Source organism: Triticum dicoccoides, chromosome 4A (genome assembly GCF_002162155.2).
Source record: "Triticum dicoccoides isolate Atlit2015 ecotype Zavitan chromosome 4A, WEW_v2.0, whole genome shotgun sequence".
NCBI classification, from domain to species: Eukaryota; Viridiplantae; Streptophyta; class Magnoliopsida; order Poales; family Poaceae; genus Triticum; species Triticum dicoccoides.
In genome coordinates, this window is record NC_041386.1 from 62,306,388 (window position 1) to 62,323,803 (window position 17,416).

At 47.1% G+C, this 17,416-nt stretch overlaps 1 non-coding gene and 1 pseudogene across 1 annotated transcript; one reads left to right on the plus strand and one right to left on the minus strand.

Moving 5' to 3' along the window:
- Positions 1–8,676: 8,676 nt before the first annotated feature.
- Positions 8,677–13,089, minus strand: LOC119284988 (annotated as a pseudogene).
- Positions 13,090–16,694: 3,605 nt separating this feature from the next.
- On the plus strand, positions 16,695–16,765 carry TRNAG-CCC. The gene has a single exon. It is a non-coding gene; the product is annotated as a tRNA-Gly (tRNA).
- The last annotated feature ends 651 nt before the right edge of the window (positions 16,766–17,416 follow it).

Below are 17,416 nucleotides of genomic sequence, written 5' to 3' on the forward strand. Positions count from 1 at the left end.
CTAATGTCAAGTATATTTTCCTTAGACTATGAGATTGTGCAACTCCCGGATACTGTAGGAATACTTTGGGTGTGCCAAACATCACAACGTAACTGGGTGACTATAAAGGTGTACTACGGGTATCTCCGAAAGTGTCTGTTGGGTTGGCACGAATCAAGACTGGGATTTATCACTCCGTATGACGGAGAGGTATCTCTGGGCCCACTCGGTAAGACATAATCGTAATGAGCTCAATGTGACTAAGGGTTGGTCACGGGATGATGTGTTACGGAACGAGTAAAGTGACTTGCCGGTAACAAGATTGAACGAGGTATTGAGATACCGACGATCGAATCTCGGGCAAGTAACGTACCGATTGACAAAGGGAATTGTATACGGGATTGCTTGGATCCTCGACATCGTGGTTCATCCGATGAGATCATCATGGAACATGTGGGAGCCAACATGGGTATCCAGATCCCGCTGTTGGTTATTGGCCGGAGAGTTGTCTTGGTCATGTCTGCATGGTTCCCGAACCCGTAGGGTCTACACACTTAAGGTTCGATGACGCTAGGGTTATTAGGAAGACTTGTATGTGATTACCGAATGTTGTTCGGAGTCCCGGATGAGATCCCGGACGTCACGAGGAGTTCCGGAATGGTCCGGAGGTGAAGATTTATATATAGAAAGTTGTCATACGGTCACCGGAAAGGTTCGGGGGCATATCGGTATTGTACCGGGGCCACCGGAGGGGTTTCCGGGGGTCCACCGGGAGGGGCCACCTCTCTCGGAGGGCCTCATGGGCCGTAGAGGAAAGGGAACCAGCCTCAAGTGGGCTGGGCTCATCTCCCCTCTTGGGCCCATGCACCTAGGGTTGGGGGGGAAACCCTAGAGGGGGCGCCCCCTTGCTTGGGGGGCAAGCCACCCCCTTGGCCGCCCCCCCCCCTCTAGATCTCATCTAGAGGGGGGGGCCTTCCTCCTTCCCCTATAAATAGAGGGGCAAGGGAAGGGCTGACCACCACATCAAAGGCGCAGCCCCTTCCCTCCCCAACACCTCTCCTTCTCCGTTAAGAGATTGGCGAAGCCCTACCGGAGTACTGCCGCTCCACCACCACCACGCCGTCGTGCTGCTGTTGGAGCTCTCTTCCTCAACCTCTCCCTCCTCCTTGCTGGATCAAGGCGCGGGAGACATCTCCGATCCGTACGTGTGTTGAACGCAGAGGTGCCGTCCGTTCGGCGCTAGGATAATCGGTGATTTGGATCACGTCGAGTACGACTCCATCAACCCCGTTCTCTTGAACGCTTCCGCTCGCGATCTACAAGGGTATGTAGATGTACTCCTCTCCCTCTTGTTGCTAGATGACTCCATAGATTGATCTTGGTGATGCGTAGGAAATTTTAAATTTCTGCTACGATCCCCAACAATTTGTTGGTTCTCCTTATGAGTACATTGAATGGTCTGCTTGGGTTCCTAAGACCCTTGTTACTAACATCAAAGGACCCATTACAAAATGGGTACCTAAAACCAAGCATTGATCTCGTGTAGGTGTTTGCTTCCGGTGGGGGTTCATGGTTGCTCGATAGTGGAGCTACTAATCATATGACCGAAAGCAAGGACTTGGTGGTGGACGTGCAAAAGATTCCATCCATGCCCACCAACGTCGAGTGGGGTGACGCCTCATCCTCTAAGGTATTGGGACTCGGCAAGGTTGTCATTTCTCATGATCTTACGATCGAGAAGGTCATGCTTGTTGAGTCCCTTGTATACAATTTACTTTCCGTTCATCTACTAGCACTCATGGGTTTTGCCACCTTCTTTGATGTTGATACCATGGCCCTCTTGCGGAGCAAGACTCTTAAAGTAGCCTTTGTCAGGCATGTCGAAAACGGTCTCTATGTGATCAACTTTTTGGAGTGACTCACTAAGACCGTGACATGCCTAATGGCTAAAGTTGACGTGGGATGGCTGTGGCATCGCCGTCTTGACCATGTCAATATGAGATCTTTGCAAAGTCTTCTCAAGGGGGACCATGTCCGTGGACTAACAAATGTTAGTTTTGCCAAAGATCGTGCTTGCAGTGCGTGTATCGAAGGAAAGCTGCATGAAAAGGCTTACCCTCCCACGACTATCATTTTCTCGAAGAGGCCTTTGGATCTCCTTCACATGGATCTCTTTGGGCCTCCATATTTTGATAGTCTTGGGGGTAGGAAGTATTTCTTGGTGATTGTGGATGATTATTCAAGATACACTTGGGTATATTTCTTCAAGAGGAAGAGTGAGACCCAACAAACCGTCATCGACTTTGCAAATGAGGCTCAACGTCAACACAATGCAAAGATCTTGACTATAAGAAGTGACAACGGCACCGAGTTCAAGAACTACACCTTGTATGAGTTTCTTAGTGATGAGGGGATCAAGCATCAATATTCCGCACCATACACCCCTCAACAAAATGGTGTAGCGGAGAGGAAGAACCGAACGTTGATGGATGCGGTAAGGACCACGATGGCAGAGTTCAAGTCTCCATACAACGTTTGGGCCGAAGCCATCAACACCGCGTGTCATGCATCAAATCGACTCTACCTCCGCAAAGGCTTGAACAAGACTCCATATGAGATACTCACCGGGAACAAGCCCAACCTCAAGTACTTCCGGGTGTTCGGGTGTAAATGTTTCATTCTCAAGAAAGGTGTTTGTTTGTCTAAATTTGAGGCTAAAGCTCATGAGGGTATATTTGTTGGTTATGCTACAAACTCCCATGCTTACCGTGTCCTCAATAAGTCCACGGGACTTATTGAGGAGACCTGTAATGTGGAGTTTGATGAGAATAACGGCTCCCAAGTGGAGCAAAGTGGCACTTTGTGATGTAGGTGATGAAATTCCTCCCCAAGCCATAAGAAGAATGGGTGTTTGTTTTATCCTACCCATTGAGGAACCCCTTGTGGCCGAAGGAGAAGGACAATGCTCCACTCTTGTGGAGCCATCACCAACCCAAGGCCCACACGCTTCTGAAGAACAAAGTGAAGGCCCTCAACCTCAAGAACAAGACCAAGGGCAAGGTCAATCTCAAGATGGTGTTGTAACATCAAGTGATGCCCAAGGTCAAGTTCTCTCCTCCGAGCAAGTTCAAGATCAAGAGCTTCCTCGAGATCAAGAACAAGCTCAAGACGGCGCTCAAGATGATCAAGTGGCCACTCCTCGTCTCACCCCCGAGGAAGAATTGGAGCGTCGTGCCGCCAAGATTGCTTACAAGCTCTCCACCAAGGATCATATCATGACAAATGTGCTTGGAAGCTTAAGAAAGGAGGTAAGCACTCGTAGATAATTAGCAAACTATTGTGAACATCACGCGTTTGTCTCTTGTGTTGAACCCCAAAAGGTCTATGAGGCGCTCGAAGATCCGGATTGGCTCAATGCCATGCATGAAGAACTCAACAACTTCGAGCGCAACAAGGTGTGGACATTTGTGCCAAGCCAACGGAGAACCACAATGTCATTGGAACCAAGTGGATATTCAAGAACAAGCAAGATGCTCATGGGATTATCATTCACAACAAGGCTCGGTTGGTAGCACAAGGCTACTCCCAAGTCGAGGGTATCGACTACGGTGAAACCTTTGCCCCCGTTGCTTGTCTTGAATCCATTCACATGTTGATTGCATATGCTTCCCATCATAACTTTAAGTTACAACAAATGGATGTGAAGAGTGTTTTTCCTAATGGTCCCATTAATGAGTTGGTTTATGTCAAGCAACCCCTCGGGTTCGAGGATCCCTACTTTCCCGATCATGTGTATCAACTTGATAAGGCACTCTGTGGCCTTAAACAAGCCCCACGTGCGTGATATGACCACCTTACCGAGTTGTTACAAGACCGTGGTTTTGAAGTTGGGCTAATCGACCCCACTCTTTTTACTAAGAAGGTCAAATGGGAGTTGTTTGTGTGTCAATTATATGTTGATGATATTATCTTTGGTTCCCCTAACACAGCTTTCAATGAGGAATTTGCCGCCCTCATGACCTCAAAGTTCGAGATGTCTTCCATGGGAGAGTTGAAGTTCTTTCTCGGGTTTGAAGTGAAGCAAAGGAGAGAAGGAACCTTCATCAACCAAACCAAATACACTCAAGACATGCGCAAGAGATTCAAGCTAAGTGATGTCAAGCCGGCTTCCACTCCCATGCCACTAAGTGCCAACTTGACATTGATCCCAATGGTAAACGGTGGATCAAAAGGTATATCGCTCCATGATCGGCTCCTTGCTTTATCTTTGTGCATCTAGACCAGATATCATGTTGAGTGTGGGGATTTGTGCACGGTTTCAAGCCGCACCTAAGGAAAGCCACTTTGTGGCGGTCAAGCGAATCTTTCGATATTTGGCTCATACCCCAAACTTTGGCTTATGGTACCCAAGAGGAGCAAACTTCAAGCTTGTAGGATATTCGGACTCCGATTGGGCGGGAGACAAAGTGGATAGGAATTCCACTTCCGGAGGGTGCCAATTTCTTGGTTGCTCTTTGGTGAGTTGGTCCTCCAAGAAGCAAAGTTGTGTGTCTCTCTCTGAAGGAAATATGCCCTAGAGGCAATAATAAAGTTATTATTTATTTCCTTATATCATGATAAATGTTTATTATTCATGCTAGAATTGTATTAACCGGAAACATAATACATGTGTGAATACATAGACAAACAGAGTGTCACTAGTATGCCTCTACTTGACTAGCTCGTTGATCAAAGATGGTTATGTTTCCTAACCATAGACATGAGTTGTCATTTGATTAAGGGGATCATATCATTAGGAGAATGATGTGATTGACATGACCCATTCCATTAGCTTAGCACCCGATCATTTAGTATGTTGCTATTGCTTTCTTCATGACTTATACATGTTCCTATGACTATGAGATTATGCAACTCCCGTTTGCCGGAGGAACACTTTGTGTGCTACCAAACGTCACAACGTAACTGGGTGATTATAAAGGAGCTCTACAGGTGTCTCCAAAGGTACATGTTGGGTTGGCGTATTTCGAGATTAGGATTTGTCACTCCGATTGTCGGAGAGGTATCTCTGGGCCCTCTCGGTAATGCACATCACATAAGCCTTGCAAGCATTGCAACTAATGAGTTAGTTGCGAGATCATGTATTATGAAACGAGTAAAGAGACTTGCCGGTAACGAGATTGAATTAGGTATTGAGATACCGACGATCGAATCTCGGGCAAGTAACATACCGATGACAAAGGGAACAACGTATGTTGTTATGCGGTCTGACCGATAAAGATCTTCGTAGAATATGTGGGAGCCAATATGAGCATCCAGGTTCCGCTATTGGTTATTGACCGGAGACATGTCTCGGTTATGTCTACATTGTTCTCGAACCCGTAGGGTCCGCACGCTTAAGGTTTCGATGACAGTTATATTATGATTTTATGAGTTTTGATGTACCGAAGTTAGTTCAGAGTCCCGGATGTGATTACGGACATGACGAGGAGTCTCGAAATGGCCAAGACATAAAGATTGATATATTGGACGGCTATATACGGACACCGGAAGTGTTCCGGATGATTTCGGAGAAAACCGGAGTGCCAGAGGGTTATCGGACCCCCCCCCCGGGAGAAGTAATGGGCCTTATGGGCCCTAGTGGAGAGAGAGAGGGGCGGCCAGGGTGGGCCGCGCGCCCCCTCCCCCTGTGGTCCGAATTGGACTAGGAGAGGGGGGCGGCGCCCCCCTTTATATCTATTTCCAAGACAAGTTGTTAGGGCACATCTCTCTCGGTGTAGTTTTGGTGATTGATGACAACATGTTTGCGGACTAATCGTGTGCTTTGAGCATTTCAGAGTTTCATCCTTTGGCACGAGACGATTTCTTTCCCCTCGGAGTGTTATTCAAGATGGTGTAGCTCTTTCGTTTCTATTTTGGTGGACTAGTTTCGTAGGAGGCACCGTACTATCAAGAGGGGGTCCGCTTTGGTAAGGCTAGGGTGGAATCAACATGTACACATCCCTTTCACACCCTCTGAGCCTTTCCGCTTCAATGGAGAGCTCATTCCCCTTCCTTTGTGCTTGTTGTGGGTCCCAGCGGTAGTACCGCTCAAGAGCCACAGGCGGCAGTACCGCTTGGTAGCGGTAGTACCGCCTGTGGGTCCTCAGCCGTAGTACCGTTGCGGCACCGAGCTCCTACCGCGTCGATTCGAGGGGGTCGCCTCTCGTGTCGGATTGTGCGGCACTAAGCTACGGCAGTAGATGCGGTAGTGCCACTCGAGAGCGGTAGTACCGCCCTACCACCGCGGTAGTACCGCGCAGGGGTCCGAACGGCAGTACGGCATGGGGAGCGGTAGTACCGCGGTCCCAGTGGTAGTACCGATGCCCTCAGCGGTAGTACCGCCCTCTGCGGGGCTGTTCAAGGGGGTAACGGTTGGATTGTTTCCCCCACTATATAAGGGGGTCTTCTTCCCCAAAGTTGACTCACCTCTTCCCCCAAAGCTCCATTAATGCTCCAAGCTCTATTTTCGCCTGACCTCTCTCCCTAGCCAATCAAACTTGTTGATTTTCTCGGGATTGGTTGAGGAGGCCCCGATCTACACTTCCACCAAGAGAAATTTGATTCCCCCACTAATCCCTAGCGGATCTTGTTACTCTTGGGTGTTTGAGCATCCTAGACGGTTGAGGTCACCACGGAGCCATAGTCCATTATGATGAAGCTTCGTGGTGTTGTTGGAAGCCTCCGATTAAGTTGTGGAGATTGCCCCAACCTTGTTTGTAAAGGTCCGGTCGCCGCCTCCAAGGGCATCAATAGTGGAATCACGACATCTCGCATTGTGTGAGGGTGTGAGGAGAATACGGTGGCCCTAGTGGCTTCTTTGGGAGCATTGTGCCTCCACACCGCTCCAACGGAGACGTACTTCCCCTCAAAAGGAAGGAACTTCGGTAACACATCCTCGTCTTCACCGGCTCCACTCTTGGTTATCTCGTACATTTACTTGTGCAAGCTTATTTGTGTTTCTTTCCTTGCTTGCTTGTGTGCTTGTTGTTGTTGCATCATATAGATTGCTCACCTAGTTGCACATCTAGACAACCTACTTTGATAAATTGTTAATTGCCTATCCCCCCCCCCTCTAGTCAACTATATCGATCCTTTCACAAGTATTTCCGGACAGAGGGAGTACAGTAAATGGTATTGTTATTGTCTGTGATTTTTTATTACAATGTTTTTGCTCTTCCAGTGAGCACGAAAAGAATAGATCTGAAGCACATTGTGTGACTACGTGAGGCTACAGGAGGAAGGAAAGACAGAACAGCCAGGAAAGACTTTGGTTTGGGTGAATATCATACGGAAACCAACATTCGGTGGAAACCGATGAAAACCACGATAAGAAGATGTTTTGAAGTTTCAAAAAATCTGAAAAAATTACGGGATGTTAAGAGGGTGATGTTTTATTAGTACACACCCCTATTTTTTCTAGTTTTTTTGAAACTTTAAAATATGGTTTTCACGAAGTTTTCATTGAATATTGGTTTCCGTATGATATTCTCCCGGTTTCCATGTTAGGACTGATTTTTCCTACTGTTTCTCCCCTTCTATAGTTTGTTCTGTCCATGTACGTTGCAATCATGATGATATTTTCCGTTGTATTTTTGTCGATACACCAAGTCAATATCATAACTAGCTAGAAGAAACGGCGTAACATGCCCCCATTTGATTCTTACTTTGATCCGGCACAGAGAAAGGAAGTTGCAAAGAAGCACGAACAGGAAAAATATCTCTCAATTCGGATCTGTTGGATACACCATTACTCAATCAGCTGAGATTGATATAACGGGGATATCTTGCAGCCTCTGCACACTGTAAATTGTCGAGTATATCTCAGCTCATTTAGTTCAGTCAGAGCACATATCACTATCGCTGACAATGCTCTGAGCTTATATGAACACACTATCTGCACATACACACTATCAATTTGAGCGTAAACTAATTCCGGACGGATGAGGTAGTCAATGTTCCAAGTCATCTCAGGATAAAGAAAACTGCCGACTGAATCTATGTTTTCAGCTCAGCCGGCAGCAACTCTTCACGCAATAGAAGCAGATATCATCGTCCAGACCAACAAGCAGCAGAAGAAAGAAACAAAGTGGTCCACCTAGCTAGCATGTTCGTGACTATTCTCGCCGCAAGCATTTAACCGTTGCTAATGCAGATTCGTGACTATATATATGTACCATTGTTCCATTTAGGTATATGCGTATCACACAGGTCTCCTTCAGATTATACTCTTGCTTAAAAGTTATTCCCTCGCTTAGAAATATAACCAACGGTAATCTAACTACCCTAAACAAAAAATTTAGACGCTGCAAAGACATACTCCCTCGGTCCCAAAATAAGTGTCTTAACTTCGTACTAACTTTAATACAAAGTTGTACTAATAAAATGAGATATCTACTACTATACCTCTGTACCAAAATATAAAAGGTTTTTGTAGTTCAAATTAAACTACAAAAACGTCTTATATTTTGGTACGGAGGGAGTAGGTGACAAATGGAATAAACACCAACAAAACTCCATGAATCTGCTAGGTACACAAAAACTCTCACTCACCAACTACCCTTTCAAACCACTAACTCTTTTTCTTCCATAAAAACAAACAACAGAGGCGCGGGCTCCCTCATGGACCAAATATGCCCTCATACATTTGCGCCAAATGCGTGCATACAAAATCCGTTGTTTGTGAATGTGTACCAATACAGTTCTGTTTACAATAACAATGATGAGAAATTGCTCCCAAAGGGGAGGGATGCAAAAAATGTAAGAGTTCAAAGGGAGATCTATCTACTGAGGAATTATTCCAAAAGAGTGAGCATTCGAGGGGGTGTGGAGAACACAAATTTATTTTGGACGATAGTCTGGCGATCACTTTGACAGGAAGATAGATCTGCACTGCTGCACCGTGTCGTCGGGGCTGGTAACTGCACAGGTAAATGGTCAGTCAGCACCAAATAGGGCAACCTAGTGCATGTAGCTCCCGCTTGCGCAGGGTCCAGGGAAGGGTCCGACCACTTTAGGTCTATAGTACGCAGCCTTTCCCTACATTTCTGTAAGAGGCTGTTTCCAGGACTTGAACCCATGACCTCATGGTCACAAGGCAGCAGCTTTACCACTGCGCCAAGGCTCCCCTTCCTCAGTCAGCACCAAATACCAATAAATAAATCATGAGTTGGGCTCAGCTAAAAAAACTGAGCCAGAAACCAGATTAGTCTCACTAACAAGTGGACTAACATAGTAATGTTTCGCAACTAAATCATAATGGGAGTTGTGCAATGTTTCTGAAGGAGTATTGATGCCCTATTGTTTACTCGGTTCGGTCCTCCATTACAGCCTGAGGTGCCCTCTTCAGGGACAAATGTGACTTGAAAATGTACCGCTCCAGATGATTAAATATGATGGTGAAAAGGTAGTTGCTGACAGCCACTACAGCTCGATCATCAACAATTCAGAGAAGTTGGATATTAATGATACTGCCCTCATGCTTGAGCACAATGCCAAATATGAAATCAGTTAGCAACTAATAATTTTGTTTGCTATGTGCATGCTCTGTGCAGTACAGCTCATTAGGTTCATATCTGAGATATAAAGTTTTTCAAAGATGTTCTCTCTGCCTCTCCTGTTTATTAACCAGCCATTCGAGAAATCTCCTGTTAAGGGCATGTTCTGAAATTGCCTAGCTTCTCCAAAACTTCCTAAATTCAGCTTCTCGCACGACTTCTCGCTTCTGGTGGCGACTTGGAAAGCGTTCGGCAACTCAGCTTCCGCTTCCTGTCGAATACGCACGGGGCTGCCAGCCCATTTAGCGGGATTGGCAGGCCAGGTTGGGGCCCAATACAAATTGCCAACGCATGTGAGAGAGAGTTCGGAAAAGAAACTCGAACCGGTACGCTGAGAGTCACTTGGCGGTGGCAACCCAGCGTAATTTGTCTCAACTCCAACTTCTTCCTTTCACGGATCTGGAAAAGAGCTGCTTCCCCAACTTCTCCTTTTTTACACTAAGACAGGTCGCTAGCTTCTCAATTCCAGCTTCCAGGAGCCAGAGCGTTCGCCTCAGCTTTATGGGTGGAGTTGAGGAAGCTTGGAGCTGGAGCATTGCCGAACAGGCCCTAAGCTACAATCTTTCATATCATGCAAAATTGTTCATTCAGGGATTTGTCCTATATATAAAAGTCTCCTTGATTTCATAGCCATTAGAAGAATAGCTTCTAACATACAACCAGCATACCTGTATGACCAACTGTTCTGTCAGATTCAAATATCTCATGATCATTGCCGCCCTATTAAATATAATGAAAGGAAAAAAAAATGTCAGTTCCAGTTTGTGGTATACAGTACATCTAAGTTTGTAGTAATTAAATGGGATGTCGTTAACAGAATAACAGTGGCTTGAAAAGTTTATCAAACATCATCTTGTGTGCACAAAGATACTTCACAGAAAGAAAAGGAGATTTCTTTACTTGGAAGCACGGCACAAAAAAAGTATACATCTCTTACCTTGTAGGTTTTGTCCCCAAAGAAATGAATTTCTTTGAATTCGTTGAGATATCTCAAGCAGTAGGTTTTGTCCCAGCCTTGTGGGAATACCTGAATTCAGTGATGCAGTAGTAAATATCAAACTGATTATTTCTAGCAGATATTTAAGAGTTTAGAACACTCACATCAAAACTGATCTGCCCTCCAATAGAAAAGGTCAGGTTCAGGTGCGCAAACTTTTCACGAAGCACTGACACCATTGTAGGCTGAACATTATGTACCTAAACAAAATGAGTCAGTTCAGTTTCATGTTTTCTAATAGCTATTTTCCCTTATTGAGTATAACTAACTACTTGTTCTTATAAGACAATCTGTACCTTATCATACTTCTCAAAATCATCACGTTCTTCTTGACTACAGTTCCTCCCTATAGGCGATACATTGATCATTCCACTCCTGAATTCTATGAATGTGCCTCTGAGCAAACATTTACTCGGTCAGTAAAGGGCTAGCACCTGAGGGAATTCTCGAATATGATTCTGCACATACCTTTTAATTGGGATATCCAAATCCGCAATGTAATGAAGAGTGAAGTTAATGAATTCCTGCAAAGAACACATAACATCACTACCAAGGCCTCAAAACTCATCAGGAAGGGCATTACAAGAAAGAACGCCGCGGGACGAAGGCTCACCTTAAGCTGGTCATCTCCAAGATACGTTTTCAAGCTCTGCAGAGTGAAGAACACCGGTCAATATTCAGCTGTGGATCATTATACAACATCTCCGTAAACTCGGTACGCTCGTGCTAAAAGCCTAAAACAGCGCGCATTATGTGGCTTGGGCACTTACTTGCGTCCCGATGAGCTTGCCGTCCTTGTGCGCGACCCAGGCCGTTCTCGGAGAAGACGTAGTCATAGTCGGTGATAACTGCAGAAGAGAGAACAAATATCAAACGAAATTGCTGCAATTGCTTACAGTTACAGACAAGACGAGCAGACAATGGAGTCACGAGGAACTCTGAATCCAAGCAGACTGTACTGCTGAATCCAAGCAAGGCGGGTACCTGATTTGCCGAGCTGCTCGGAGATCTTGACCAGATCGGATCCCCCCACCACACCGACGGTCACATTCTGCTCCCAGAAGAAAACCAGAGATCCACAACCAGACATACAGTGAGCAATCTCGCCTGACAATCCTACGGGTAGAGAAACTGAAATGAGAGGACGCAGGGTCACATTCGGCCTCACCTCACGCAGGCGCTTCATGAACTCGAGCATCTCCAGCGTCACCTCCTTGCGCGGGGCGGTGAGGGTGCCATCGACGTCGAAGAGCGCGAGCACCCCGGCGTTTGCCACCGATGCCACCATCTTCCTCCTCCTGCTGAAGCTGCTACGAAGGAGGGATGGGGCGCACCTCCTCGCAACGACCGCGTGATATAGCACCGCCGGGGTCGCGGGGAGGAGGTGGAGAAGGATGCGTGGAGCGGAGAAAGTAAGCTTGGCGTCGCCGATCCAGATGCGCCGGACTCCTCCTCTATCCCTTCTCCCTCCCTCCACGCAAGGCCAAGAGACCTAATCCAAGTGTCATACAATATTCAGCAAAAGAATAACACTAACACAAATATTCAGGCGGGAAGCAATCGCCTCGTTATTAATTCTGATAATTTGGAGGTCATTGAAACCATGAATAATGGCGGACGGTCGGCAGGAGCGGCGGCGGCAGTTTTTGATGATTCTATTTTAATGGCTTGTGATTTTCCTATATTTAGGTTCGAACATTATAATAGAGAAGAAAATAAGGTTGTGCACGAACTTGCTAGGTTGGCTAGATTTTTTTGTACTGTTGATTGGTTTGAGGAGCCTATGAATGGAATTGTACCATTCCTCACAAACGATATATCGGTTATCTCGGTTGAATAAAGTTCGTATGTTATTTCAAAAAAATGTCTCACGACATTCCAGTTGAGAAAATATATTCCAAATGTGCAAATTTGGAAGCAATAGCATCAATTACTCATTACTCAATTATATATAAGCAGCAAGCATCATTGCATGATTTGCATCAATGGCAATATGACATGAACATGATTGACATCAATTTGTATGTAAGTTCAATTGTATGGTTGACATGAACATGAATTGACATCAATGGCAGTATAAGCAGGAGCACTGTATGCATCAACTATTCATCTTCATGTTCCCAGATCTTCTAAGCCGAATTGCAGGAAGGTCGATTGTACCTTGCTAACTTGCTACGGTAGGTCGGCAGTGCCGGTCTGGCGCCGCGGAGGAGTCAGCAATGGTGCGGACTGCAGACGCCCTGCAGGTTGGAGGTGAGCCGGCGAGGGGAGGGGACCGTGCCGCCGGCCGGCGCCGATATGGGAGCGGGCTAGCTGGCGTCGGCGTCTCGGCGACAGCCGACAGAGGACAGGACAGCGGAGCGTGGGGGACAGCCGGCGAGGATAAGGAAAGGGCCAGAGCAGAGGCAGCGGCCGACCGGTGACGCCTGGAGGGGAGCGGCGCTGGCTGCGGCCGTGTGCCCGTGTGGCGGCGAGGGCGCCTCCTCCCTCTCTGTCGACAGGAGAGGAACTGGTTTTTATTTTTTTTATTTTTTTTAGGGTGGAAAACCAACTTTATCCATGGAATTTCACATTGAGTGGGATACATCTTGGGTCATGAGGGGCACCAAGCCAAACGTGCCTGCCCGGACCCCTATTTAAATAAAATTTTGCTAAGCTATGTGCTTCATAATTAACAGCACGACTTTCGAAAGTAAAAGTACAATGGAAAAATGAAACTTTCAGATTTATCTCACTGATGATTGCTCCATATGGACCTCGGCCTTCTCTCCTGATATCCGACACCACCTGCTGGCAGTCCGAAGCAACCACAAAATGATGAATGTCCAAGTCCTCGGCGAGGGCTAGTGCCTCCCGGCATGCTATTGCTTCTAGACTTGCTAGATCGGTAACACCTTCAATCACAAGAGCAGAGCTGCCAAGATAATTACCACCTTCATCCTTGCAGACTGCAGTGGCTGCACCCCTTGTCCTTCTTCGGACCCCTGCATCCACATGGATTTTGCAGTGTCTTGTTGGTGGTTTTTTCGGCTTCAAATTTCCATGTATGGGCGTCGGCACGACCCTGCCTCTTTGCTCTTGGCTGCCCTTTATCCCTTCCAGTTCATAGATGAAGCTCATGATAAAACCATGTGTGGCGTGGGGACTTTGGAAGATCGCCTCATGGATGGCTTTCCTCCTAGCGTACCAAATCGACCAGAGTGTCACGGCCACAAGGACAAAATCTTTGTGGGACATTGAATCCGTCAAAGTGAATAGCCATTGCTTCGCCTTGGGTTCGGTTGTTGATATGATTTTATGTGTAACCTCCTCATTCATTAGAGCCCAAACGCTTCTCGAAGAAGTGCACTCAACGAGGGAGTAACGCCATGAGTCCCGCGCCCCACATAGAACACAGCAGGGTGAATCAAACATGCGCCGATGTGCCCGCACATCATTTGTCGGCAATGAGTGTTTAGATAGGCGCCATAAGAACATGCGAACTTTCCCTGGGACCTGAGTTTTCCACAAATGTTTCCATGCTCCTTCCTCAGCCCTAGAGCTAGACGGCCCTGGCCCCTCCTCAAGCCATACTTCCCTTCTGTTTCTAGTTGCAACAAGCATATTATACGCTGATTTTACTGAGAAGCAACCGTGCTTTTCGTGGTGCCAAGCCCAAAAGTCAGGAATGTTACGAGTGCACAACGATATCCTCAATATCACTTGGGCATCCATTGGCAAGAAAGTAGCTGGGACCGGGCTGCTGCCTTGCTGGGCCTGGGCTCAGGCCGATGGGTTGCCATTTTTGGGCCTCGATAAAACGAAATCCTCAGAATTCAAGTTGGCCCACCGTGCTGGTCTATGCTCTGGTTTGCCGAGCAAATCGGAATTCAAAACATCGCCCTACAGTCTGATTATGGATACACTATGCTTAGAGTAGAGAAAAAAAATATTTAGCTACGTACTGTTATGATGCCTTGATGATTGCAATATAAGCGCGAAACGTTTCGATGAAATTCGGTTTGTGCACCGTTCAAAGGGTGGTACTCTGCGTAGGTCGACCGGCCGAAATCCCAGGCCGGTCACGCGCGAGACCTATGATTAGACGATGTGAAACCATGCGATGCACTTCCTTGGTTTGACGGTGCGTAGACGGTGGACGGTAGAAGTCTATCCACAGGACTTCACTTTAAGGGAGTCATCTAGAGAGAGAGGGAGGAACATGTATCGAGTATATGGTGGATATAAACAGCGACCGCGTTGCCATAAAATCGCACGAGGCGTAACGGAAATCGTACCCAACCAAATCCCCGAATAATGCACATGTCAAGATCTAATCAGTCAGTTAAAAACTGCAGAAAAAACTCAAAAAAAAAAGACGGAGTGGGAAATAGGAAACTTATTAGTATGAGACTGCTGCCTTCAACAAAGGATGTGTAAGGCCAACTCCATCGCGCGACCCCATCCTATCCGTGTGCGTTTGTTTAAGGTAAAACGAACGAATCAGATGACCCAGCGCGCGTGTGCAAACGGATTTTTGTCCGCTTTCGAACCATCCCCGGCCCAAATTTGTGCCGCTTTTGGGGGTGAAACGGACAGCACCTGGACGCGCGGGCCGTCTGCGTGTGTCCTCCTCTGGCCCGCCCGTCGGTGGCACAGGAACACCTTTTTCTATCCGCCCCCTCCCTCTCTCCGGCCGCACGCCCTTCATTCTTCCCCACTCTTCTCTCGCCGCCGCCGCTGCCATTGTAGTCGTGCAGCTCGGACGCGCCGTCGCCCAGCCCCTTCCCCTTCCCCTCGGCGCCCCCGAGCTATCCAACCACGGCCACCTGTTTTGCGCACCCGCCGATCGGATTTGGGGCGGATTCGGTCGGTCTTGAGCTCGCCCGGCTGTGGGAGGCCGCGCCACGCCATGGACTGGCCGGGCACCGGGCCGAAAGGCCATGGCAGGGCCGCAAGGCCACATGCAGGCAGTGGCTCCTCCTCTAGCCGCTCGGATCTACACCGACGCACAAAAGCTCGTTGGCGCACCGTTGCCGCTCATTAAGTATGACCACTGCCTAAAGATGATTGTGCGCCGCGTGTCTACAACGCCGGAACATCCCAGACGGGTGTTTATCAAGTGATTAAACGATGGGGTATGTGCTCGTTTTAACTTCGGTTTTGTGCTCTAGATTTGACTAGTTGTGCTAACTTCAAATTTTGTTGTGTAGAATGGATGCAAGTTTTGGTATTGGGAAGAAGACTACATCGATATATTGATAGAGCGCAATTTAGTAGATGTTACGTGCACTTTTAGCTAGCATAGAAGTTGTAGGTGAGACAAGTGCACTTGTTGCTAGATTAGAGGCTAGACACGAAACTAGATGCGAGGAAGCAACCTCTACTTCTTTAGACTCGAAGAAGAAAGAAACACGCAAGATGGAGGCGGCTCCTCCGCAGATCAACAATGAATGCATCGGGGAGACACTAATCCAACTTACAGGAGCAGTTATGGAAGTTGGATATCTTTTAAAATGTATTATTGTGGTTTTTATTTTCTTTGGTCTTACTTTTCTATTCAAAATTTGTTGATGTATTCCCATGTACCAAGAATGAATGATGAAAAAAAGTTTCAGGGCTTGCAAAGAAAGTACGCAGACAGGATGCGGCCGTGATGCGTCCGCGAGTTGGGCGCACGGCCACCGTATCCCAGGACACGCCCGGACACGACGCCATTGCCCTACTCAAACGGACATAATCCAGACAAAACGGACGTCCGTTTAGGATCACGTGGTGAAGTTGGCCTAAGTATGCAAAATACTGAATCCATATGACGTGATTTAAATAAAGACATCGTATTTTCCTAGCTCGCCTCGGTGCGTTTGTTTTTGTGGAGGGGGTGTTGTTCTATCGGAGGTTATCGAAAAGAGTCAAAGAGCAACGCAGTGATGCACACGTATATTGTGTTAGATAAACAACGAGCATCGTTAACATAAGAAATCGTATTTGCTCCCAGACATGAATCATCTATATAGAGCTTGTCGTCGTGTCAAAAATACATTTTATGATCTTATATAAGCGCCTGACATGATGAGCGGCGGTTGCTCTTTCATGTCTTGTGACACTTCGATAAGTAATGCTTCAGGAGTGCAAGCAACATGGAAGCGCATCTGGTGTAGTGGTATCATAGTACCCTCCCACGGTACTGACCAGGGTTCGATTCCCTGGATGCGCATATATTATTTTCCTCTTTTTTGTTTTTGTCTATCTATAAGAATTTTCCACTAAATGCTCATGCATGTTTAATCTTTTTTTTTCTGGAGACAAGCATGTTAAATCTACCCTTTTTTGTTTTTTGAGAAACGCATGTTTAATCTACTTTTTTTTAGACAAGCATGTTTAATCTACTGAGACAGAAAGATACGCCTGGGCCGGTGTGAAAAGCACGCCAAAAAATGGGAGAAGACACCACAACTCTTTTTTTTTTTTGAGACAAGAAGACACCACAACTCACATCGCCAATCTCGCGAGCCTCCGGCTTCGTCGCAACGCAGCACCGCTGGTTCCATGGCTCTGGATCGGCGCAGAGGTGCAACACGCAAAATCCTCCCACCCCAGCTGGCGCACCGCACCGCAACGCACGCAATTTTCCTTCTTGTGAACCATCTCCGATGGTTCCGTCCATCCAACGAGATAGATGGCCATCGTCGCAAATAGAAATCCTTGCTGCTTGCCGATGCGACCGCTCTGCCTGTCTGTACTGCTCTGCTCCCCGTATCGTACGTATCCATCCACGTTGACAAAACGGCGACCGGCGGGCGGTGGCGTCTGGTTCAGAGGGATACGTGCCCAGGACCTCCTTCCTTCCAGCTCGTCCGCGGTCGCG